Consider the following 27,288-nt stretch of genomic DNA (forward strand, 5'->3'; position numbering starts at 1 on the left):
TTTGTTCACTGTCTTCATTACAGAGAACAAATAGGCGTGAAAATGGAATGAGATGTCCAACCTAAGATATCTAAGAATCACAATGTGGTAAGTTTTTTCATCTGACTTAAAAAAGTGCTGATATATGGGATATGAGACAAATCTGAGGTGGAGAAATTTATTTACCTAAATGAATCACTTTGCAGGAAAGATAAGGCCTGCAATAGATATAAATGTCCATTAGGTATTATAATAGCTATTATTTCTTGATAAAAAGAAGCATACCTTCCACTTGGAAGAACATTTCCAAAGATCCCCCACCCCACTGGGTCTCAACTCTCTCCACCATCTCAGCTACAGGTCAGTGTGGAACAGGTACTTAGAATTATTGCAAATATGATTGGCAAAGGGAAAACCACATCTGCAATTGTAACAAAAATAACCAGAAGATGAAACTCTTCCTAGATCATCTCACATTTTTATCCGATAATATTGGGGCAGGACCTTCTCCATGAAACACAAATCTCCTATGTAATTCGTTTCCCATCTTAATTCCTGAAATGTCATGAGCTGCTACTGCTCGAAGAAGCAGCTCTGATTGTTGTCATGGGTGAGATGTACAAAGGAAAATATATATTCTATTATAGGTTTTAAATGGAATCCTCTCCATCTTTAATATGAGTAGATTAAGAAAATGTTTACAAAGTGACTAATAGTAATAGCAGAGAACGTTAGTTTAAAATAAATGTATGAAACTTCTTTGGAATAAGTAATGCTAAAACCAAATATTGATTTATTAAATTTCTAGTGCTACATATCCTTTATGTTTTATAGATGTTATATAATCATACATAGCTAGAAAAATATAACGAAAGTAAACTCAACTGCCTTTTAGGTCAATAGAGGTGATATAAAGAGAAATATTAGGTTGGTGTAAAAGTAATTGCAGTTTTTGCCATTACTTTCAGTGGCAAAAACCTCAGTTGCTTTTGCACCAACCTAATAACATAATCTTGTAGTTAAAGAATTACTAACTTAGATTACTATATACAGAGGTCTTTTTTCATGAATCGTATATGAAAGTATTATTATTTCAATAGCCCTCATCTGTTAGTCTAATAATAGTGTATTTAATGCCTAAATTTCTTTCTGGTCATGGATAATTTTCAGGGAGATTAATTCCAGGTTACTGTTGTGTTGATTTCTTTAAAAAAGGAAGTAAATGTCACAAGCATAAAGAGAATCTCAGTTACTTCATCCGTGACAATGAAAGGCATCCATTTATTTAGAGAAGTGTAATTCAGTGTGAATTATTTAGCACTTATAGTCATAAGCTGTTAGCAGTAGAAGGAACCTCAGGGATTTCCTAGTTCAAAAGGTTTTCAAAGGACAATCTTTGGATTCCTGGAGCTCCTCAGTTGGGCCAGGGTCTTGCCCGCTCACCTCCTTACTTGGTTAGACCAGCTATATATATACATATATATAAAGTTCTGGGATATATGTGCAGAATGTGCAGGTTTCTTACATAGTTATCCATGTGCCATGGTGATTTGCTGCACCTATCAACCCATCATCTAGGTTTGAAGCCATGCATGCGTTAGGGATTTGTCCTAATGCTCTTCCTCCCCTTGCCTCCCACCCTGACAGGCCCTAGCGTGTGTTGTGCCCCTACCTGTGTCCATGTGTTCTCATCATTCAACTCCCACTTATGAGTGAGAACATGCTAGACCAGTTATATTTTTAACTGCTTTATGTAATGGTATGACTTATAAGGTAATTTGAAAAAAAAACAATTCTACTACTAAAAAATAGGCAAATAGTCCCTATATCCCCCTCATTTTACCTATAATAATAGTAGGATTCCTAAGAAATAAAAAGATTTCACCATGAAGACGCTGTTTTGGTAGAGACAGGTGCTAATGAAGTGTGGCATTTTTATCTGCACATGATTTAAGAAAACAGCTTCTGTTCAAGTGTGTTTATAGGTTTTTAAGTTTTAAAGCTCCATTAAAGAAAAAGAAATGGGTGAAAATTCAAAGTTTATGTCAAGATTTTAGGTATGAATATTAGTTGTTTCAGAAGTCAGAAATACTGGGCTTTTTTAGTGCATTTTAGGTTTTGGGGTACATGTGAAGAACATGCAAGATTGTTGCATAGGTACACCCATGGCAGTGTGATTTGCTGCCTTCCTCCAATACTGGGCTATTTTGATCAATCTGATTAGTCCAGCAAGTTTAGGAAAAAAAGGGAAAAAGGAACAGGGAGGGAGGAAGGAAGAAAAAACAAAGGAAGCAAGCAATAGAGAGAAATAAAGAAGAAGGAAAAGATTTTAAAAATATAACTTTTTTTTTTTTGCAATATAGCTACATTTGAGGCTGATAGCTCCAAATCTATTTTTATCTTAGGTAATTAAAATATTAAATTTCCTTTTACCTAACACCATGTAGAAAATGAACATTTGATAATTACTTTTAAATGGGTTATGATTCTTCTACTTTAAAATTTTATGTATCCTGTTCTATGTGTGTGACGATATTTTATAAACTAAATGACAAACTGTTCTAAAAGAAAAAATATGCAAAGTTAATATAACCAATATAATTCTAAAAATGTTCCACATTGGACAGTCTCAACAGGGAGAATATATCTCAAGCAAAAGTAAAAACGTAACTTAAAATTAAGAATTTCAAGATACTTATGCATTAAGACTTCCAGTTTTTATGAAAAGGTGAGAGATGCTAAAAACTGTTCTACAAATCAAATAGACTAATTTGTTCATATTATAATTCCTTTTATATTGCATTGATATTGTAGAGTTTCTTTACTTATTTGTCTCTCCACCACGACCGTAAGTTCCTTAAGGTAAGCATATCTTACTCCTTAGTCGTTTGTTTTCTATACCTCATAACTATCATAGGCATGCTGCATATGTGTTATTAATATTTATTTGGTGAATGAATGCATGAATGAATAAACATAAGTGACTGCACAATGAGATTCTGGGTTACTTGTACTTTATGGTATCTCTTTAAAAGTCTGTGTTGTTTAGACTATTCTCACTTCAAAGTAACTTGGTAACCAAAATAGAATTACATGTGCAGATTTCTTCCCTTTTATCTACACTACTTTAGTGACTTAAAGACACTAGTGGAAATGAAATTCACAATTTTCTAAACCATTTATAATAGCACAGAGGGATAGAAGTCTAGTCCAAACAAGTATAGATGGGTAACATGCTTAAGCACCTTTACTTTCAATTATAAAACAAAATACATAGATACAAGCACACAGGTACATAGACACATACATGAGAATAAGTCTTGTACTTCCTCTTTTTAAGTTCACAACAGATTATTTACTTATAAAAATCATAGATATTATTTAATGAGCATATACTATATGCCACATTCTATGTAAGCATTGACATATATGCTTGATCTTTACAACATTCTTATGAAATAGGTTTTTTATCCACTATTATTCCCACTATATAGTTGAGGAAATCAAAGTTTAGAGAGGTTAAGTAGTCATATATTGCTTTTACATTGAAAGACTTGGTTTCAAACCCAGGCGTATCTAATCTTGCACATTTTTACATATCACCCAAGCATATATCAGAGTCTGGTCCAGAGCAGCAAAGAAGGAAGGTCTTAAAATGTCTGAAGGTGTTTGGAAATGCCTCACTTCAAAACAGATTTACAAGTCCAACAATTTTTTGCTTTCTCCTGTTTGACTTCAGTGATTTTCTAACATCAGAGAAAAAAGAATTAATGTGCATTTAAAAAATCTCCAGTTGGCATTTCAACCAAAGCCAGGATAAACTGGTGGTCTTCTTCCCACACATGCACCCTTTAGATAGCAGCCCTCTGGTTGTTTTTTTGTTTCTTTTTTTTTGGTAGATAGCTCAGTTTAGTTTCATTTGAAACAGAGTCATCTCTTTTGTTAATTTACAAATTTAAAAGATCAGTGAAGTGTGAGAGTGAAATGGATATAAAAATACAGGAACATATGCAGAGGGTGCTGAGAAGAGGCAGACAATACAGTGTTTCTCAGCATGAGGGCTGCTCTGTTGCATTACTACTTGGGACATCTGTGCCTGCACCAAGCTGTCTCAGAGACAGGCTTCCAGCCAAACCATCATGCAGACTTTGTCCTCCACACAGTCATGGCAATTTTGCTATTCAGAAGTACCTGCCTGCAAATACAATTTGCTCACTGATGCTGCAAGGAGCATGAGAATTATGCACTGTCTCCATCTAATAACACCTTTGCAGTCTCTCTACAGCAGGGGTTCTGCACAGATATTTTAATCTTCTCACCCTCTGCAGGAAGTAAGAACTATGATTTCTCTTCCCCTCACAAATTAAATTGTATTACCAGGTAGTAATGGGGCAGTGCCAGCTGAATGAAATTGATAGCAAATGCAGACAGAAGAATTTCAATGTCCTCAGCTGACTTCAAGGGAGAGAGATTTTATTTCAAAAGCAGTAAGTCAATGAGTCATGATCCCCAGTGCTGTGCAAGCAGTCTGGTCTTGCTCACTAAATCTACAGCTAGAGATGGTGTGGAACAGACATCACCTGCTATCAGCCAACTTAACTGAGGTGGCTCTATCAGCAATCAAGCCTCATCACCCTTGTCCTTTTGCAAACCTGTACAGTTGCTGTCCTCCTGCCTTTTTGGATTGCACTTATGCTTCAATAAATAGCTGCCTTAAAACAGGGTGTTGCCTTCACTTATTTGAATATCCCTAAGCATAGCCAGTAGGGATGGCTTTTAGATTACTAAATTCAAGCTGATCAGGAAGGTACATAGTGATATATCCATGAGGCATATTGTGACAAATGTTTTCTAATTGTAGGAATCCTGCTGCTTATTCCTGACAAGAAGATGTTATAAAAGGTTGAATAATATCTTTGGAATTCATAAATTATGAATGCAGTCTTCTGCCTGCCATGGATGCCATGGTACGTACGTTTCTTATAGCCTTTCAAATGCCATAGCTAATGTATGCATTGCCAGTGTCATCACCACTATTTCAATTTATAAAGGATACTAAGATAACTTTCCCCAAAATACATTCCTTGGAACACTAATACTGCATAATAGGGTTTGACGGAAACATCATATCAAGAAATGTTCCTGTGAATTGGTAGGAGTAAGATAAGCTCTATCTTTTGCATTTTACAAAATTATTTAATTAGAAACTTACTTTTCTCAAAATATCTTGAGGGATTAAAAACCCATTAGAATCACCATCTGAGGAAAGAATGTGAAAACAAAGTGCAGCATAGTTGTTACTATCCAAATATTCATGATGGGGGATAGGGATAGGAGCAGCACAACCTGTTCCCTATTTGAGTATTACCTTTTCTCCTCAGATTAAGACCCAGTACATTAATTTCCATCAAGTTTTCTTTATATCGTAATAGATATATAGTAAAAATAGCAAAGGCTATGTCTGTATTGTTCACTCTTGGATTCCCAGAACAAGGCATATACTAGGTGCTTAGTAGGTAAATGCTTGTTGAATAAATGAATGAATAAATAGATGAAAGAATGGCTAAGTCTGCACACGGCTCTTGATGAGTGTGGTTACTTATAATATTGCACTCTTTTCAAAAGCAAGTGGGCAGTATTAGAACAGATGTTTCTAAGCCACCACATTGGCACTGCTCTCTTCTCTACAACTTGTAAATAATAAAATCACATGCACATTTCAAAATGTCAGCCTCTGTTGCTGACTGTGTTGTTGCCTTGGCAACATAGACTATGACATTATAAGCTATGGTCTCTGCCATGCAGCTATTTGAGAGTTACCCTGCAGAGTTTCACAATGAGATATTGTTATTATGGATCTCTAACCACCCCTGGTCTGAACATTGATGTGTGTGTGCCTGTGAGAAGGAGGCTCACCTTATGTTAATTTTCTTTATTATTTGGGCCTAGTATTCCAGTTCCTAAATAATTATTTTATCCTCCTTCATTTGCTTCGGTTATGCTCATAGTGGATAGCATACTGTTTATGAAAATATACTCAAGTGCTGATGATCCAACTTTGAGATTTTACAGACCAGAAGAACTCATTAAACAGAGGAACAGGTCTATGCTTGTCCACTTTTATTATTGCTAAGTAAAGGCAAAAAATAAAAATAATTACCAGTATCCTAGTTTTATTAAAGAGTAGGCATTTTGTTTCCTCAAAATTAAGAAGCAGCAATAAATAAGGGCAGCCTTGAATTTGAAGAGCCCTATAAAATATCAATCACATTGTCTTTTTCAATTTATTAGACTGTTGAAAATTTCCCCATGGACAGACCTTATTCTGCAAACATGTATGTGACAACCTCTTTTAACAAGGATAGTAGGAGAATAAAGGTGACTATGAAATGTAAGAAGCATTATTCTAGATGAAGCCAATGTCTGTACATCCTAGAATTCTGTCCTGTTGATGGCAACAGGGAACACAGAGCAAGGCTCAGCTCACTATGTCAATCCTCAGAGTGCATGTGTTCAAGTTCACAGGCATTGACTTTCTCCACTGTCCTCCAGCAGTCAGCCTACCTCTGAACTCTCTCTCTCTCTTGCTTATTCCTGACAAGAATAATATACAAGGAATATACAAGGAGTAAGGAGTATACAGCCTCACTTCTCTCTTGAGAAAACTGAGGCCACACATCTCGTGATTCCGTATGTACCCGTTATCTAAATCTCTACTTATTCTCTCCAGGCTTGGACCTTCTATTGTGTCCACTTGTTTGAATTTTCTGACTCTTGGCTGACACCTGTGTTTTAGCCTTCACTTTGCTCCACAGTAAATTACTAAATTTGGTTTGTTTTGGTCCATATTAGCTGTCCGTGTAATTACTATGACCCTGAAAGGAGATGTTGACTCCATCACATTTCTCACTGTGGTTCTCAGGCAGGGTCTCCCTGTGGAAAATTCACCCAAGTGTGTGCCCTCTCTGTTCCAGCTTCTTAGCTTACCAGTGATGGGATAAATTGGGTCAGACAAGTTCTTGTGGACCTGGATTTTATGTGGGAGGGGTCAGAGATGTACTGTGTTTTCCAACTAGCCATTTCCAGGGAGCCTTGAATGAAGCATAAGCCATGATCTCCACCAGGCTGCCTATTCTTTGTGTATATACAGCACTGCTCAGAATCTTGGGGAGTCAGAGTTAAGTGTCAGGATAAGGACATAAACCCCATTCCCAACCCTAACAATGTCCATTCTCCAACTCTATTTCTTTACGTATCTACCCACTGCAATCTGTCTTTACCATCTACAGGACACCCCAACCACTCTGGCAAAATTCATCAGTGTCTTCCTGTTTTGTTTTTTTTTTTCTTTTTTTGAGACAGAGTATCGCTCTAATTACCCAGGCTGTAGTGCAATGGCACGATCTTGGCTGACCGCAACCTCCGCCTCCTGGGTTCAAGCAATTCCCCTGCCTTAGCCTCCCGAGTCGCTGGGACTACAGGCGTGCGCAACTATGCCCAGCTAATTTTTGTATTTTTAGTAGAGACGGGGTTTCACCATGTTGACCAGAATGATCTTGATCTCTTGACCTCGTGATCCACCCGCCTCAGCCTCCCAAAGTGCTGGGATTACAGGCATGAGCCACCGCGCCCGGCCTCATCAGTGTCTTCCTAATTGTCAAATCCAATGACATATGTCAATACTGTAATTTTTTTACAACTTCAAAACCTTTAATTTTTTAAAAGTAAAATGAAACTTTTATTCATCTTTAACTCTTTAAAGATTCTTTAGCTCTTATTTTATTCTTCATGGTTCTGATACTCCAATCATTTTCTCTTTGAAATTCTACACTAACTCTTTTCTTCCATATAAAACATTCTTTCTAGAGTGTACTATAACTTACTTCTCTAACCAGTTCTTCCCAGATTCCTTTGCTTAAATATTAATATTCTTTTGAGTTCTGATCTTGACCCTCTTCTATTTCTGTTACTTTTCTCTAATTATTTCTGTCCCTAGGTTGACTTCCAAATCTACATAACCAGCTTAGGTCTGTTCCTCGGCTCTCAGTTCTGTGTATCTTTCTGCCTGTGAGAACTCTTCACCCAGATAAGTCCCAACCTGCATATTCAAAATTAAATCACTTATTCTCACATGATAGCATGAGTAACTCTGCTGACCCACTCCCTGATGAAAACTGGTGAAAAACATTTTTAAAAAGAAAACACCAAAAGCCTCTAGAAATAATCATAAGAGCAAAACAGCAAATGAAAACAAATATTCAATAAAATCTATGAAATTTCAGCAAGAAAAGTTAGAGTCTGTGATATTTGCACCAAAACAGCTCTATTCTTACCCATCTCCCTGGTTTTTTGTTCTGTTCTGCCTGTTTTTTTTTTCTCCTGAGAAGAACAAAGCTTTGGCATATCTTGTCCTCTGTCTGGCTGCCTGATGCTGAGTCTAGTCCTGGTGAATGTGGTTGAAATGTGAGGCTTTCTTCTTCTGCCCAACGCCTACTCAAGATTGGAGGGTCTACCTCAGGTGTGGCATGCTGAGAATCCTGGGGCATTAGTGACCTTTCCCCTGGCTTGTGTTGTGGTCCCTTTGTGCCAGAGGAGCAATCCAAGAAAACATTAGCCTATTGAGCGCTCTCCTAAAATGAGGGTTTTACTCAGAGAGAAAATTGCTATTGTCCCTACTCACAGCTTCAGAGCTCTGGTTAAGACATTTTTTTCTGGGAGGAGAAGCAGGCAGTAGAATAGTGACTTCATCTGCAACAGAGCAGTAGAGAAATTTAAACCTAAGGAAACTCTCAAGATTAGTGTAGATTGTGCTGAAAGGCAATTAGAATGAGATCTGTGAATCTAATGAAGATACAGCCTAGACTGCAGGCCAGCTAGTTTGCAGGAAATAATAAGAGAATAGGACAGCTGAGAGGAGCTCTCCTGGGGTCAAAATAAACACCAAACACTGACATTGGAAGCCATTCCTTCAAAGGAATTACATTTAATTAGGTTAGTTTGTAAAGAAATGTATGCCCAGGGTATGGTAAACAATAAAGCAATTGCCAGCAGTGGAGCAAGGGAAAGAATTAGAAGAGAGGCCCACAAAATACCACTGTTGTTATCCCAGGTTGGCTCAAAGCTGTGTGTAGTTGAGGAGCAACATCAGAGGCTTAACACTGTGTGTTGAGGGGTGTGAATGTACATTATTAAAATAATCCAACCAGTCACTAAACAAATAACTGAACAATGAACAATAACAAACTATGGAAGAGAAGAATCAGTAGCTAGAACTCCTACAATATATTATCCAAAATGTCCACTATCTAGCAAAAAATATGAAGCTATGAAGAATTTTGAAAATATGATCTATACTCTGCCTCAAAAAGAATCAGGCAACAGAAACTGTTCATGAGAGTGAGGAGAGGTCAGATGCATCAGAAAGATTTCAAAGTAGACTTTATAAATATATTCATAGACCTAATGGAAAGCATGATTGAAGAGGTAAATGAATATACAATAACAATGTTGCATCAAATAAAAAATACCAATAAAAGAAACCATATCTATCTATACACTAATATTAATATTTGTGTCTGTGTACAAACACATACATACACATGAGCCAAATGAAAACTCTGGAATTGAAAAATGCAATAGCCAAAAAAAAAAAAAAAAAAAAAAAAAATGGAGACCCAATAGTAGATTTGAGCTGTCAGAAGAAAGAATTAGTAAACTTGAAGGTAAATTGATAGAGATTATACAAGCCAAAGAACAGAAAGGGGAAAGAAAAACAGCTTCAGAGAAAGGTGGGACACAAGCACACCATATATATGTAATGGGAGTTCCAAAAGAAGAGAGAGAGAGAAAAAAAAAGAAACAATTGCTGAAAAAGCCCAAAATTTTTTGAAAAACAATTATGTATACATAGAGGAAACACAACAAACTCTAAGTAGAATAAATGCAAAGAAACCAGCAAACAAACACAAATCATAGTAGAAATACTGAAAATCAAAGACAAGGAGGCTATCTTGAATGCAGCAAGAGAAAAACACATCACTTACAAGGGAAACCTAATAAGATTAATAGCTGGCCTTTCAGCAAAAACAATGGAGGCCAGAAAGTAGTGCGATGATATATACAAAATGCTAAAGAACAAAAAAAAGTCAACCAAGATTCCTATACTAGCAAAGCTAGCCATCAAAAATAAAATCAAAATAAAAAATTTCCCAGATAAATAAAAACAAAGTTTGTTGCTACCAGAGCCATCTTACAAGAAATACTATAGGAAATCCTTTAGGCTGAAAGTAAATGACCCCAAATAGTAATTAGCATTCACAGGAGCAAACATGAGCACAGTAAAGGTAATTATACAATTATAACAGTCACTGTAAATTCATTTTTCCCTTTCTTCTCTTAACTGATTTTAAAAAGCAATTTTATAAAATGATATGTGCAAAATATATTGTTAGGACTGTAATATATAGAAAAATAATAAATATGTAATATATTTTCCATTAACAGCATAAAGGAAGTGGGCAGGAGCAAAGCTGTAATGGATTAAGGAAACAATGACAGATGGGAAAGCAGTAAATATATCAATGTATTGTTTATTTGTAACATTAGTAGATGTTGTATGTATAACAATAGTATAATAAAAAGGGGGGAAATGGAGTAGAGCTGTATAGGAGCAGCACTTTATATATTATTGAAACTAAGCATATATAAATCTGTAGCTGTATATGGTAAACCGTAGAGATACCACTGGGAAAAACAAACTCAAAATGGTGCAAAATTATTGACGAAATGGTAATGCTACATTAGAAAATATTCACTCATTGCAAAGGAAAGTAGTAAAAGAGGACTAGAGGAGCAAAAAAGACATGTGACAAAGCAAGAAATAAATAGCAGATATAAAACCAATTATATCAATAATAACAGTACATGAAGAGCTAAACAATCCAATAAAAACCAAAGGTTATCAGATGAGATAAAAGAGCATGATCTGACTATATACTATCAATAAGAGAAACACTTAATATTCAAAGATACAAATTGATTAAAGTAAAAGTAAAATGATTAAAGTAAAAGTAAAGTAAAGAAAAAGATATATCCTGTAAAAAGCAACCACAGGAAGCCTGAAGCAGCTATACTAATCACAGATATAATAGACTTTTTAACAAACAAGTCACTTGAGATAAAGATAATAAAAGGGTTAATTCATCAGGAAGAGATAACAATTATAAAAATATATGCACCTGGCCAGGCCCGGTGGCTCATGTCTATAATCCCAGCACTTTGGGAGGCTGAGGAGGAAGGATCACCTGAGGTCGGGAGTTTGAGACCAGCCTGACCAACATGGAGAGAAACTCTGTCTCTAATAAAAAATATAAAATTAGCTGGGCGTGGTGGTGGGCATCTGTAATCCCAGCTACTCGGGAGGCTGAGGCAGGAGAATCGCTTGAACCAGGAGGCAGAGGTTGGGGTGAGATACATATATATATATATATGTGTATATATACATATTTTAGCGTGACATATATATGTGTATGTGCCTAATAAAGGAGCACTAAAATACACAAAACAAACATATTGACTTAAGTGAAGACACAATTTAATAATGGAAGATGGAAATGTCAATATCCCATTTTCAATAATAAATAGAAGAACCAGACAAAAGGGCAACAAGTAAACAGAAGACTTGTGCAACACTGTAGTCCAACTAGACCTAACAGATACCTATAGAACACTACCCAACAAAAATAGAATAGATTATTCTTCTCGAGTACACCTGGATCGTTCTCTAGAATAGACCATATGTGAGGCCATAAAACAAACCTCAGTAAATTTTTAAAACAATAAAAAATGCAAAATATCTCCTTGAGCTATAATGGAATGAAATCAGATAAATTATAGGGGAAAATATGGGAAAGACACAAATATGTAAAAATTAAACAAGACATTCCTAAATCATCAAGTCAAGAAGAAATTCAGACAGAAATCAGAAAACATGTTGAAATGAATGAAAATAAAGACACAACACATCAAAACTTAAGGGATGCAGATAAAGCTGTGTTTAGAAGAAAAGTTATAGCTGTAAATACCTATATTAAAAATAAAGATCTCAAATCAGTCACCTAACTTCCACCTTAAGACATTGGGAAAAGAGCAAAGTAAAGCTAAAACAATCAAAAGTAAGGAACAAATAAAGATTAGAGTCCTAATTAATAAAATTATTTTCTTAAGTTCAACTTAAGAAAATAGGATAATAGGAGAAAATTAATTATACCAAAACTTGGTTTTTGAAAAGAGCAACAAAACAGAGAAACTTTTAGCCAATTTGATTGAAAAAAAAAAAAAGAGAAGACTCAAATTACTAGAATCAGAAATGAAAGAGGGGACATTATTACCAACTTCACAAAAGTAAAAAGGATTATAAAGGATTTGTATACAAGTTACATAACTTAGATGAAATGATCAAATTCCTGTAAAGATACAAACTACCAAAATTGATTCAAGTAGAAATTGACAATCTGAATAGTCCATAACAAGTGAAAAAGTTGAATTAGCAAAACAAGCCAAACCAACAACCCACAAAGAAAATCCCAGACTATATTTTCATAATTTAATTTTACCACAAATTCAAAGAAGAGCACTTCCCAACTCATTTTATGAGGGCTGGTATATTGAGTATAATACTGATTTTGTTTCAATAATGTTCTGGTACCAAAACCATACAAAGATATCATTAGAGAAAAAAATAAACTACAGACCAATATATCTCATTAAGCTGGATACAAAATTCGCAACAGAATACTAATAAATAAAATCTAGCAACATATAAAACTAATTATACATCATAACCAAGTGGGATTTATCTTGGAGATACAAAGTTAGTTTAACATCTGAAACTCAATGAAATGTATATATATGTGTGTGTGTATATATATATATATGTAGGTAAATATATGTATATATATGTATATATAACAAATATATATAAAACAATATACATATAACACATATATAACTATAACTATATATGTGTTATAACTATATGTATGTGATATATGTATGTTTATTGTTATATATTATATATTATATACAATAAGTGTATTGTTTTATATAACAATATACTATATATATGTTATATACAATACAGGTTACTACATATTGTTATATATACTATATTGTTATAACCACATATTATTACTATAATTATAGTAATACATATTTATATAACAATGAATACATATAACAGATAACTACATATAAATATATAAAACAATAGATATATATAACAATATATAAACATATATTACATACACATATAAGGAAGCAGATAAAGCAGTGTTTAGAAGGAAAGTTATAGCTGCAACCACCAACATTAAAAATAAGAAAGATCTCAAATCAATAGCCTAACTTCCATCTTAAGGCACTAGAAAAAAAAGCAAAGTAAAGCTAAAGTAAGCAAAAGTAAGGAATGAATAAAGAGTAGAGTTTCAATTAATAAAATTGAGTTCAGATTAAGAAAATAGGACAATAAAATTTATTATATTGTTATTTAACTACTATTAACTAAATTAATTATTATGTTTATTTAATTATTTATTATATTATTGTATTAGTCTGTTTTCATGCTGCTGATAAAGACATACCTGGGACTGGGCAATTTACAAAAGAAAGAGGTTTAATGGACTTACAGTTCCACATGGCTAGGGAGGCCTCAAAATCATGGTGGAAGGCAAGGAGGAGCAAGACATGTCTTACATGGATGGCAGAAGGCAAAGAGGGAGAGTTTGTGCAGGGAAACTCCTCTTTATAAAATCATTAGATCTAATAAGACTTATTCACTATCATGAGAACAGCATGGGAAAGCCTTGCCCCCAAATTCAGTAACCTTCCACTGAGTCCTTCCTACAATACATGGGAATTAAGATGAGATTTGGGTGGGGACACAGCCAAACCATATCAGTTATTTTATATATGTGATATATATATATATATATATATATATATATATATATATATAACAAAAACCAAAAATTTATATATATAAATATAAATATATATATAAATAAAACAAAAACAAAAATTACATAGTCATCTCAATAGAAGCAGAGAAAGCATTTGATAAATCCAATACCCATTATGATAAAATAGTCATAAAACATAAGAATAGAAGAAAACTTCCTTATTCTAATAAAGGGGATCTACAAGAATCTTATAGCTAACATCATACTTAATGGTGAAAGATTGTATGGTTTCCCTAAGGTCAAAGGAAGAATGTACACTCTTACCACATCTAGTCAATGTTGTACTGGAGATTCTCACCAGGAAAATAAGACAAGAAAAAAATATCTGTATTGGCAGATGACATAATCTTGTACATAGAAAATAATGAATCCACTAAAAATTATTAGAACTGATAAGCAAGATAATCAAGGTTGTAGGATACAAGATCAATATACCATTTCATACCCACTAGCTGGCTAGAATAAAAAAGTCAGATAGCAAGTATTGATGAGGATATGGAGAAATGGAAACTCTTACACACTGCTGGTGAGAATGTAAAATGATTCAGCCTCTTTGAAAACCAGAAAGGAATCTCTTCAGATGATTGAACACGGAATTACCATAGGATCCAGCATTTCCACTCCTAGATATAGATAGTAGATAGATAGATAGATAGATAGGATAAATGAAAGCATGTATCCACACAGAAATTTGTACATCAATGCTTATAGCAATTCATATTATTTATAATAGCTAAAAGGTAGAAACAACCCAATATCTATCCATCCATTCATTAATGGATGAATAGATAAATTAAATGCAGTATATTCATATAATTGGATACCAGTTGGTCATAAAAAGGAATGGAGTACTGATACATAATAAAACCTGAGTGAACCTTGAAAATGTCATGCTAAATGAAAGAAGCCCATTACAAAAGGCCGTATACCACATAATTCCATTCATATAAAAGCCCAGAATCTGTAGAGACAGAGTATATTTGTGGTTGCTTGGGTGTTTGTGGCTGGTAGAGAAAGAAGGGATGTGGCATGGGAGGAGGGGTGAGAACTAAAGGATATGGAGTTTCTTTTCTCTTTTTGACAAAAATATTCTAAAATTGACTGTGGTAATAGTTGCACATATGTTTGAATGCACTAAAAATCATTGATTTTTAAACCTTTAGTGGATAAATATCACAATATGTGAATTACATCTCAATAAAGCTATTTAAGAATTAACCAATCATTTCCCCCCAGATCTGCATATTGTCCTGTCTTCCTCATGACATTCTGTTAACCAAGCAAGGCACTAAGTACCTTGGAAGTTATTCTAGACCGCCCTCTTTACCTTTTTCCCAGCGTCCAATTCTTCATCCCATCTGCTTCCTAAAAATCTCCCTGACCTGCCCCATTCCCTCCATCTCTCTATAATATTTCTCTTGATATGCCTTCCTGTGCTACAAGTTGAGTATGAAGGGAATGGTATTGAAATTGATGGTGTATGTGGAGGGAGGATTAATTGAGGGATATATTTATTTGCAATCCAGTACAGTTATTTATTTTTGTTGTTTTATTTGAAGAGTTTTAGGCAATGACAATGGCTGACAGGGGTCTACTCCCATCTCTACACCCTTTCTTAATATCTCTCACTGTTTTTCTACATTTGTGTGATTTTCTTTGTTAGATTGATGCATTTTAAGCTGAATGGGGAAGCTATAGACATCATCTAGCCCAACTTTGTAGTTTTGATTATGTACTTGGGTCATTTTATTTCCTTCCTCTCATTACTCCCTTCCAAGCAAAAATTTCTATTTTACTTTCATAGTGCAAAAATTAGCAAAATATCTATGTTTCTATATACATATATGTATAATTATTTGCTATGACAATATATGATAATTATTAGAGGAAATTACAAAGCAATAAAAAAATAAATCTTGGGAATAAGTAAAGTAATTTGGGGGTCATTTACTTTCAGCCTAAAGGATTTCCTATAGTATTTCTTGTAAGATGGCTCTGGTAGCAACAAACTTTCTGTTTTTATTTATCTGGGAAATTTTTTATTTTGATTTTATTTTTGATGGCTAGCTTTGCTAGTATAGGAATCTTGGTTGACATCAATTTTCTATAAAGGGGAATATTGTAAAGGTAAAGAATTTTGCTAATATAGGGTAATGTTACCTGTGAAAAAGGAGATGGTCAGAAATAATGATAATGATTAATACATTAATCATTAAAAGAAAATTATTTTACAATGAGCATTATTGTGATTGACTTTTCTGGAAGATGAAATGTACAATGTTTAGTAGGTTGGAAAAGATAATTTGGCAAAACAGATGGCAGCTCTGGAAAGTTGAACTTCTATTTGTTTAGGTGGTTTTAAGGAGGATACCTAGATTGGATTCCCTACATCTGAAAAACAAGGATTCTCAACTTGGCAAATATAGAGGCTGGACTTTTTAAAAAAAATTCAAAGATGATTTGACACTAGAAAAATAGCCATTGTAAACTGACAGGAATGTTCCTGTGTAAACAGGTACACTCTCACAGTAATTAAACTGTATGGGCAGCAAATGTGAAATCAAAGTTTTGCCCGGTCAGTACAGAAACGGAACACAGAAATTAGGTCATCTTAAGTATGTCAGAGCTGAGGCAACCTAAAGTACTCCCTTTAGGACCCCATCTAGGGATGACCTGTCAGGGAGCACAGTGCATGGCTTCATCAACCAAGACTCTCCCTGCAGAGAGAATGCCTTTTACATCTTCTCTTCAAGACTTCATCTTCCCTGCATGGCAATATATAGTGTATATTCATATATAAAACAGCACACAACCAAACTGATGTTGCTTCAGTCTGGAAATAACAACTGATTGTGATTAATTTAGCATCAACTGTTCCCTGTGTCTGATTAGACTGCAGTTTGCTTTGGTGATGATGTCCAACATGTGTCCAGAACTGAGAGACATGAGTACTGTCTATTTCCTCAGCCATTCATATGTCAGATTTTCATATGCGTGTTTTATTAGCTAAACTTTCAGAGAACACATTTTTCTCTGTTTTGAAGGTATTTCACCTCAGGGTCATCAATATTCCTTTACCATTTTTCTCTCTTTATACAAGAAAATAAACTTCACTATATATTCCAATATATAAAGAATATAAATTGGCCTGCACTCACATGAAAATGTTGACACATTACTTACTTTCCATGAAACAAATAAAACTAATTTGCACATTTCAATAACCATAGTTACAGTTTACAAGTAAGACCTAAAGTTAAATACATAGTGCTTAATTAATAACCACCTCAAAAAAAAAAACCACTTTGTTAAAGGCCTAACTCAGTATCTAATATCTGTGTATGATTTTTAAATCATTTGTTTGTCCTTACCATAATAGAACATTCTTAGTCTAAGGAAGTTATCTCACCAATTGTCAGAAAGGATCAATCAGGTATAGTCAGGATGAACAATTCGTGCAATGAAAAGCAATTGGCCAACTGCTGCATGCCTGAGATGGGTGACTATTCCAGGAGAAATTACCCTAGCCCCTGCCCCCTCAAATATTTTTCCAGATTAATATTGCAGGAGACAAGAAAGCTAGACAAAACAAATCAATGTTTTGTCAAGATGTTACTGAATGTAACAAAAGACAGCAAACGAACAGGATTGAACGCATAAAATACATGCAATTCAGTTAGAACTGATTTATTCTCAAAACAGAACCAGAGGCTAAAATATAGTTATGTTCCTTCTATGTAGATGTGCTATATACTATGTGCTGTGTGCTACCGCTTTCTGGCATCTAGGCAGCTTGTACCTTAGGTTCCTGGGAAAAAGGCATAGTACAAATTGTGTGTGTGTGTGTGTGTGTGTGTGTGTGTGTGTGTATGTGTGTGTGTGTGTAGGACTTTGGACCCAGATTCCTATGTGGCACAAACTTTGTGTGTGTGTGTGTGTGTGTGTGTGTGTGTGTGTGTGTGTCTGTGTAGGACTTTGGACCCAGATTCCTATGTGGCACTCCTGGTCCTGACCTAGGTCTTGGGATCTCCTATTACCCCTCTACTCTAATTCCCAGATCAGGTTTTTCAAATTTGATGTCCCAAGCAGTACAATTTATCTAAGAAAGTATAAATCGTAATATTCAGTGCTCAAATTTGAAAAATAGTATTAAACCAAGTTAAGGGCCTCCTTAAAACTTTTCACAATGCACTAATTTGCTATTGTATGTTGTGAATGGTCACAACTGAGATATTATACTATACTCTCTTTTCATCTAAATTCTTTCTTTTAGCTCTGTAATTCCCATTAATATCCAAGTAAAATATCCAGTGGAATGTTTTGACCTAGAGTAAACTCTGGGCTCTTAGGGCCCTTCACCCAAGTCTCATCCACTGTTTTGGCATTTGAAGTTGTGCCAGTCAGGAGGAAAGAAGCATGCATAACCAAATGAAGTTGCCCACCCTGAGGCTTTCCATGTCTACCAGTATGAGGTAGTTCCAAACCTATTTTATTGAGTGATGCATGATGGGAAACCCTCCATAAATGGAGCTGAGATCATAATCCCCAAATGAGGAAATCCAGACATAAAAGGGCATTCCAACAGAGACAAGGGTTTTTGAGTATTGCTTCTCATACTGAATCTCTACCCAGAAGCACTGTGGTACTTGGCTTACCCCATACCAGCCCTCCTCTTCAGGCACTTCTACCTAGAGGGAGGTCTGGTGACATAGGGAATGTTTAGCATTCCCTGTTGGTCATAAGATTGTCACAACAAATGTACTTATTCATGGATACTGAATTGTAACTGTCTGTATGGAATTATTCTGACCACAGCAAAAGATAAACTTTGCAATTTACAGAGAGCTTTTAATAATATTTTATTTAATTAATATTTTTATTTTAGAAAAAGACCAAAAACTAAGGCATGGAGAAGAACTCTGAAATGATCATGTTGTAGCTGAAATACTGAAGAATATCCCATAAGGCATCAGGAATCATCTAATGCTTCACTTTCAAAGAGTGCCTGCTGGCAGGCAATGCTCAAACTTCCTACAGATTGGCAGAAAAAATAATTATTGTGACTCCACTGTGCAAGATGAATGGGAAAGAAAGGGTTCTGGTACACAGAACTTCATTTTCAATAAAGTCTCCTAAAGAGAAAAGAGAGCAGCAACTGAACACTCAATTTTATTCTTTGTTCAGCTTGCTGGATCACAAGAAATGCTTCTTTCTGAAGTGTTTTTTCTTAGAAAATAATAAGATAATGTGAAGCAGGCTGGAAGAGTAGGGATTACACTCATTTCAGAATCAAACAAACCAGGAATTGAATAATCACCTCTTCTACCTTCTAGCTACCTACCTTGAACAAATTCATTAACTTTTCTAAGCCTGTTAGCCCACCCACACATGAAGATAATAAGAATGATTAACATGTGACTATCACTATCACCTTGAAATGTTTCTGGCTCATAATAGGCATTCTATACATTAGGTCTCTACTAGGCTAAAATGAGAACAAAGCAAATAAGAAAATACTAAAGGCAGAATAGCACGAACAAGAATGATAAATCTTGTGTCTACACTTGTTGTTACTCCACAGAAAAATCATTTTACCTAATTTGATCATAGGTCATATCATAACTCATCTTTGACAAAATACAGCATTTTATGGTGTGAAATGAGCTATAAACCTGACAGTCGGATCTAGCATTGGTAAGGGATAAAACTAATCACGCTGTTGGTGGATAGGAAGAAGCCTTAGTTCGACTAACTTTAGGAAGTTTTTGGAAGACAATACATTCATCATCTGGGAAGCAAAGTTTGGTTTATTTTGGGTTTTACTTTAGAATCAGTATCTGAAAAAAAAGTTCTATACTATTTGCCAAATATAACAAAACTGATGATATAAAATTGGAAATAATGATTGAATATTAGAATCAAATGCAGTAGCTAGTTTAAATGTCAATGCCAGTTGTTCTTTAAACACTTCCACTTACAACTTTAGGATTGAAGAGGCCTTAGAGCTTGTTTTGACCTAGACTGCACTTTTAGCGTGGCCCTGAGGTTATTATCCTGACACACTTGATGCTCAATTTTGCTGAAGCATAATAATGAAGACCAACGTGTTAAAGGTGAAATAAAACCAGACTGCTTGAAAGCAGATGTATTCTCCCGAGGATAGTTCAAGAGAATTGGAATATGGGTTGGGGTACCCTATATCAAGTAAGTATTTGCTAGAAAGCACATTAACCAGGAGAAATAATACAAGAGTCAGTGCCAGGGTACTCCACTTCAGGGTCCCCAACTCTCGAGGCCAGACTGGTACCAGTCTATGCCTGTTAGGAATCAGGCCACACAGGAGGAGGTCAGCAGTAGGCAGCAAGCATGTCTGAGCTCCACCTCCTATCAGATGAGCACCAGCATTAGATTATCATAGGAGCACAAACCCTGTTGTAAACTGTGCATGTGAGGGATCTAGGTGGCGTGCTCCTTATGAGACTCTAACTAATGCCTGATCATCTGCAGTTGGAACAGTTTCATCCCAAAACCATCCCCCCATCCCAACTCCATGGAAAAACTGTCTTCCACAAAACCAGTTCCTGGTGCCAAAAAGATTGGGGACCACTGCTCTGGTGCATCAGTCAATGTTTGATTGGAAAACCAAAATCACCGTAAGTATCGATGGAACCTATAGAGATGTCCATGGAAAGCCGCAAGCCTCTCCACCACATCTTCTGGGAATAGGGTTGCCTCTTCACTTTGGCCCTGGAGTCACAGTTCCTCTCTTTAGCAGCCTCTAAGCCAGAACCATACGGGGAAGGGGATTTTTGGAAATGTAGTTTTCAGCCTTGGAAGGGCATAGGTGCTGAGTTGGTAAGAGACAACCCAGCTCACCTGGTTATACTGTATGCCCACATACCCTGACTCTTTCTGGAGAGCAGTGAGAGTGTCACAGAATGTTTGGAAAGATGGATGTCCCATAGTATTTCCTTTAGCATTCTTTCTGTGAGAACTCAATGGATAAAAGTAGAAACAAAATGACTTGGTCAAATAACAAAATCAAGACAAAAGACAAATCAAGACTGTGTGGAGTAATATTTATGTGGCAGGCGTTAAGTGATTTATGGACATTATTTCATTTACTTTCACAACATTATTTTTCTTTCATTTTACAGACAATGCAACTTTATTGTAAAGGTGAAATAAAGATCTCTGAATCATTAAACCAGTAGATGATAAAGTCAGTGTAAACTGAGTTTGGATCTAAACACAGAGCCACTGCTACCACACCATATCACATCCCATCAAGGGGCTAGAAAGATTGACATTGCTTTTAGTAAGATACAAGTATTTTCGTTGTTAATTCAAGTCTACATTGGCATTTATTTAACTTTTAATGTGTATTTTGTGGCATATCCTACCTGCATCAGAATCACTGGGAGAATCAGCTTTTTTTTTTGGAGTCTTGCTCTGTTGCCAGGCTGGAATGCAGTCGCGTGATCACAGCTCACTGCAATCTCCACCTCCTGGGTTCAAGCAATTCTCCTGCCTCAACCTCCAGAGTAGCTGGGACTACAGGCGTGTGCCACCATGCCCAGCTTATTTTTGTATTTCTGGTAGAGATGAGGTTTCACCATGTTGGCCAGGATGGTCTTGATCTCTTAACCTGGTGATCTGCCCACCTCAGCCTCCCAAAGTGCTGAGATTGCAAGTGTGAGCCACCATGCCCAGCCAAGAATCAGCATTTTAAACTAGCTCTCTGGGTGATTAATGTTTAGCTTTCAGTTTGAGAACTTCTGATTTAGACATTTTCTCAAACATCAGGTGAACACAGAATTTGGCTAGGGGCAGGAGCCAATTTTTCTGCAACTAATATATTAGGATATACTAAAATACAGAATTATATAAAGGTTCTGCAAAATACAGAATTAGAGATAATTCAAATTTTTACCTTCTTTGTAAATATCATTGCTTTACATGATTGCCTTCTGGTATTAAATAACATGTTGTGATTATTTCCAAATAAACAGGAATCTCAAATAAAAAAAGTATAAATGTTTACTTTTTTCTAGGAAAAAGCAGTAGTTATAAAAGGCTATTATATTTTCAAATGTATAATAATGTTGTCTGTGATTCCTTTTGTCCCCAGCTAATTGTTACCCCTTTTGAAAGCAGCTGCATTGTTAAAGTCAATTAACAATGCACTTGAATCCATTTTGGTTTCCTACACAATGACCTAGTACACTCAGCACTCCAGTGACCCTGGCAGACAGAACAGTACTTTGAAGTACTTAACAGTCATTACTCAGAAACTGTGTAATGACTGGTCCTAGTTTCCAAGTAGAATATAATAATCTTAATTGTAGAGACATCTCTTTTTGACTGAGAGATCTGCGCTAGATTGAAGCTTATGCTCGAAATGAATTCAGCAGCACAAGGAAAATTATATTTAAGAGACTAACCATGAAATTTCAAGTGCGTCACCTTGAGGATTTAAGCAAGTAACAAATTTCTCATTATTCTGTTCTCTGTAGAGCTAAATGTTTGTGCTTTTAATTTTCTTGTCCGGTAACCAATACATTAAAAACAAAACAAAACCAAAAAAACTGTTCTTACGCCCAGAATGCCTTCACAAACTGAAAGCACAAAATATTTAGATTTGATAACTAAAGAACATATAAGTTAATTTAAGATAATTAAGTATTATAATTGAGAAACATAATGGACATGACTTTTTTCAAGGCTTCTTGAAAAAAATATAAATTAAAAGAAGTTATTATAAACATGCCAAATTGGAAAAATGTGGTCCATCAGACACTGTTAAGTTTCTTCCCAGAAATTTCACCCCTGACTCCTCCACTCTCAGTTGCTTGATTCCTGACTACAGGATGGGTTCTACCACCTGAAAACCATGAACAACCAGAATTTTGTTCCAGAACTGCCTTCCTGGTAAACTCTTCTTTTTGGTGACTTTCCATATGCTCTTTGACACCACGTTCCCTCAATTCCTATAGGATATGTATTTTTGATTACTTAATCTGGATTTCAGATTGTGGATCTGTGACCTTTTTATCCTCTGGTTTTCTGGGACCCATCTCACCTGCCTTTTAATATTTTTTATTTTTCTTGATGCTCCTATACATGCCCCAGACACCTGATACTTTATTCTTCCCTGGAGGTCCTGATGGTTTCTCTAACCCACTCAATCACCTTTCATTTCAGTGAGAAAGATTAGGAAACCAGTCTTTCCCCAGATCTCATTTTTTCTCACGTTTATTGTAGGAGTTTTCATACCTTCTCTTAACGTAGCTATGAGAATTAAATGAAATGACACATGAAAGGTACCCAGTGTCTATATACATACAGCACCTGTTGCTTGGCAGGTCCTCAAGAACTGAAGCTAATTCTTCCCTATTTTGTTACTCTCAAAATGCTTTGACACATAAAAATTTTGTAATGTTTCTGTTTCATGCAGTAGTTCATCTACTGTTTCTAAACAAATGCAGCATCCAATAAATTTTTTAAATCTCCGGGGTAAGAATTATATGCTCTAGTTCATTTGAAAGCCCCATTGCCTAGCACCAGGCTGGGCATGATAGTATGTGTACAATAAATAATTACTGAAATGAATTAAAGTGAATGGAGAGCTGGAAAGGTTTGGATGGCAGTTGCCAGGCTGCCTGTTTCACGTTATTCCTGACAGAATGTCTCCCATGAATTAATGATTCAGAACACCAGGTGGTCAGCTACAAGCTTCCTAAAAAGGGAAACAAGCAGGAGGAGAGGAGGATTTAGCACGAAAGCCTAAGTTTTACCACAGTGAATTCAAAATCCTTCTTTATCACTTTCAAAGCTAGGCAGCTGGTGTCACAGCTTCATTCCAACTGTTTGTGTGGTGGCAGTGACATTCTGGGGCACAAGGCCGGATGTTCCTGAGCCCCATCTTACTCCCACCCTGATGCCAGGTGCCAATGACCTCAATAATTCATTTGCACTTACGTTCACCTAAATAGGTACAATATTTGTAAAACTACATCTCTAGTGTTTTTCTTAAAGTCAAAGTTAATGAAAAATTCTAAATGATTTTTAAACTCCCTGGGCTTCAAACTTGGCAGGCGCACACCAATTTGGAAGGAAATTGTTACTGGTACCAGGACTCTCCTTTGTTTTATAGCTATAGCCTGCAGGAGTTCTGAGAGTCCTAGGAATTAACTTTGAAAAAATGTTATTGAACTCATGCCTGCCCTGATAATGAGAACGAAGACTTGTATTTCTCAATTCAAACAAAAGAATATTTTTTTTCTTTTAACCAATGCCTATTTAAGCATTCGCAAGTGCACATGCACACACATACATAAGACCCTTTCCTCTTTGAAATATTGCATACTATTCTTGCATATACGTATCACTTTTCCTAACCACAGCAGACCCTGGCCCAACAAGATGAGCTTAAAGGGCCTAACAATGCAACCTCTATCCAGAATTTGACTTTGTAGCTCTTACTTTAGCTTTTGGAGAGGTCTGGGTGTCTTATGGTGTATAGCATCTGTCTATAAACATGAACATTTTCAGACAGATGACACTCTACTTTACATCTGAGCTTCCATCTTCTTTTATTTCTAGCAGAAGTAGATCAGATCAATATACAGATTACACAAATCTACACATTAACCTGATAAAGGGAGAAGAAAAATGTTATGTTATAAGACAGGAGAATGTGTAGATTATCACTCGCTGGTCTTATTAGTTAACAAATTACAGGATGGAATACAATAGAGAAAAATTCACTGACATATATTTGAACTCAGACACCTCAAACCGAAGTGAAGGGACAAACAGAGCTCCTTAATTCTAATTGGATCAATTTATTCAGTGAGAATTACTTCTGCAGCTATGTCAGAACTCCTGCAAATTGTTTCATATAACTCTATGCTGTACTGATACTGAACTGATGTGTTTTGAGGAATGTTCTTATTGAATGTAAGGGAGTAAGGGACTTTGGTCTAACACCCTGGTACTTGTATTTCCGGAGCAGTATTGTTACTGCCAGTCTGTCTGAAATATTGATACTTAGTTTTCAAAAGTGAATATACCAGATGCAGCATTGTGCAATCAGTAAAAATTCTGGACAAAGACCAACTGTTGGTAAGGACACAATTGGAACTCTCCAACATTGACAGTAGGAATACAAAATGGCACAGCCACTTTAGAAATAGTTTGGTATTTTTTTTTTTTTTTTACAGTGAAATGCACACTTACCATATAACAAGAAACCATAATCCTATGTATTTACCCAGGATAAATAAAAACGTACTGTATGTTGATACAAAGGCTTGCAGTCCAGTGACGATAACGATATTATTCATAACAGTAAAAAAGAAAACTGGAAGCAACTCAAATGCCCATTAACTGATGGATCAATTTAAAAATTGTGGTATATCCATGCAATGAAATACTACCCATCAATATGAAGACAAACTGCTGATACGTGCAAGTTAGATAAATCTCGAAAGCATTAAGCAAGGGAATAAGGCTAAACACAGATGACTGTATTCTATATGATTTCATTTATATGAAATTCTAGAAAAGGCGTAAGTTTATAGTGACAAAAACAGATCATTGGCTTCTAGCAGGCAGGACAAGGGAAAGAGACTGACTTTAAAGAGGCACAAGAAAACTTTTAAAGTTGATGAAAATGTTCTACAGTCATGATTGTAAGTGGTGTGTGTATATATATATTATATATATACATTTGTGAAATGTACTGTATATATTTACTATATATACATATATATGTATAAATAATTTATCATATATTTATATATACTGTATATATTTGTGAAAACTTAAATTTGACACTTGAAATGGGTAATTTTTTTGTAGATTATACCTCAATAAAGAGCTGATTTTTAAAAACATGAAGTACTTATTTGTAAGAAAAGACATGGGTTCAAAAGTTTGATTATTGTAAGTCTCTAAGAAAGACTTCATCTTATTATGTGGTGAGAAAGGATTTCCTCGAATTCTACATCTCAATTCAGTTTGCTCCAAATTGCATGGAACTATTGGTGGACAACATATGGGTGATAAGTATTTATATAATCCTGAGGAGGTGTGAAAATAAGCAAAGAGATCAAGAAAAAGCATACCAAATCCATGTTATTCATATTTTTCAGTTTCTGAGAAAAACTGAAATAATTATTCTGATTTTTTGTTATTAAGGTATTTGAAATGTCTGAGAATATATCACGTTAGAGAATCTGAAATATTGAAGAGAATCTGTTATTAGACTTGTGATTTTATTTTAAAATGAATGAAAAGAATTAATATTACTAGATTTTTAAATTTTGATTTTAATTGTTAAAAATACATACTAACTTAAAAATATAAGCTAGGTCTTTGGGTTCAAAGTCTTCTAAATTTATTGACTAAAAATATTCTCATAATTTGGCAATAGGCACTAATGAGAGTATCATTATCAGTCTACAAGAGTAGAGTTCAAGGTATATATTTTTTTATTCAACTTATTCCTATACCAACTTGTAATTTTAATGAAGTGGTGAAATTCCCTTCCATCTCTTCTCCTTCCCCTTTCCCAAGAATTATTTGTCTCCCTAAGATTTCAGGCTTTTAAGAAAAAAGCTAGCATTCCATTGTTTTCTTTGCTTTCAGATGAAAACACATTATTTCTTTGGATGCCATAGCCAAGTTGCTTGAATGAAGTATAAAGCAGGCATGGATGGAGGGCAACTAAGTGGATTCTAAGTGAAAGGACTAATTTATACTTCAAAACTATTATCCTGCTACAGTACCAAAGCCATAAAATTTTGTATGTTCATTTATTTAGCCATCCCAATTCTAGAAATCCTCTGTACAGCAAAAGAAACAATCATTAGAGTGAACCAGCAACCAACAGAATGGGAAAAAATTTTTACAATCTACCCATCTGACAAAGGGCTAACATCCAGATTTTACAAGCACTAAAACAAATTTACAAGAAGCAAAGAAACAAGCCCATTCAAAAGTGGGCGAAGGATATGAACAGACACTTTTCAAAAGAAGACATACGTGAGGCCAACAAACATGAAAAAATGCTCAGCATCACTTGTTATTAGAGAAATGCAAATCAAAACCACATTGAGATACCATCTCATGCCAGTTATAATGGCGATCATCAAAAAATCTGGAGACAACAGATGCTGGAGAGGATGTGGAGAAATAGGAACACTTTTACACTGTTGGTGGGAGTGTAAATTAGTTCAACCATTGTGGAAGACAGTGTGGCGATTCCTCAAGGACCTAGAAATAGAAA

General features: G+C 35.2%; 1 long non-coding RNA gene across 2 annotated transcripts; it reads left to right on the forward strand.

Annotated features, from left to right (window-relative positions):
* On the forward strand, nt 1-27,288 carry LOC105710821 (uncharacterized). 2 transcript variants are annotated; one of them, XR_001105883.2, is made up of 4 exons: nt 1-87; nt 2,794-2,841; nt 4,841-4,946; nt 26,649-27,288. It is a non-coding gene; the product is annotated as an uncharacterized LOC105710821 (long non-coding RNA). The 2 variants fall into 2 exon arrangements; XR_001105884.2 differs by lacking the exon at nt 26,649-27,288 and adding an exon at nt 18,880-20,640.

This window comes from Aotus nancymaae, unplaced genomic scaffold (assembly GCF_030222135.1).
Source record: "Aotus nancymaae isolate 86718 unplaced genomic scaffold, 86718_ANA_hifiasm-v0.15.2.pri h1tg000036l, whole genome shotgun sequence".
Taxonomy (NCBI): domain Eukaryota; kingdom Metazoa; phylum Chordata; class Mammalia; order Primates; family Aotidae; genus Aotus; species Aotus nancymaae.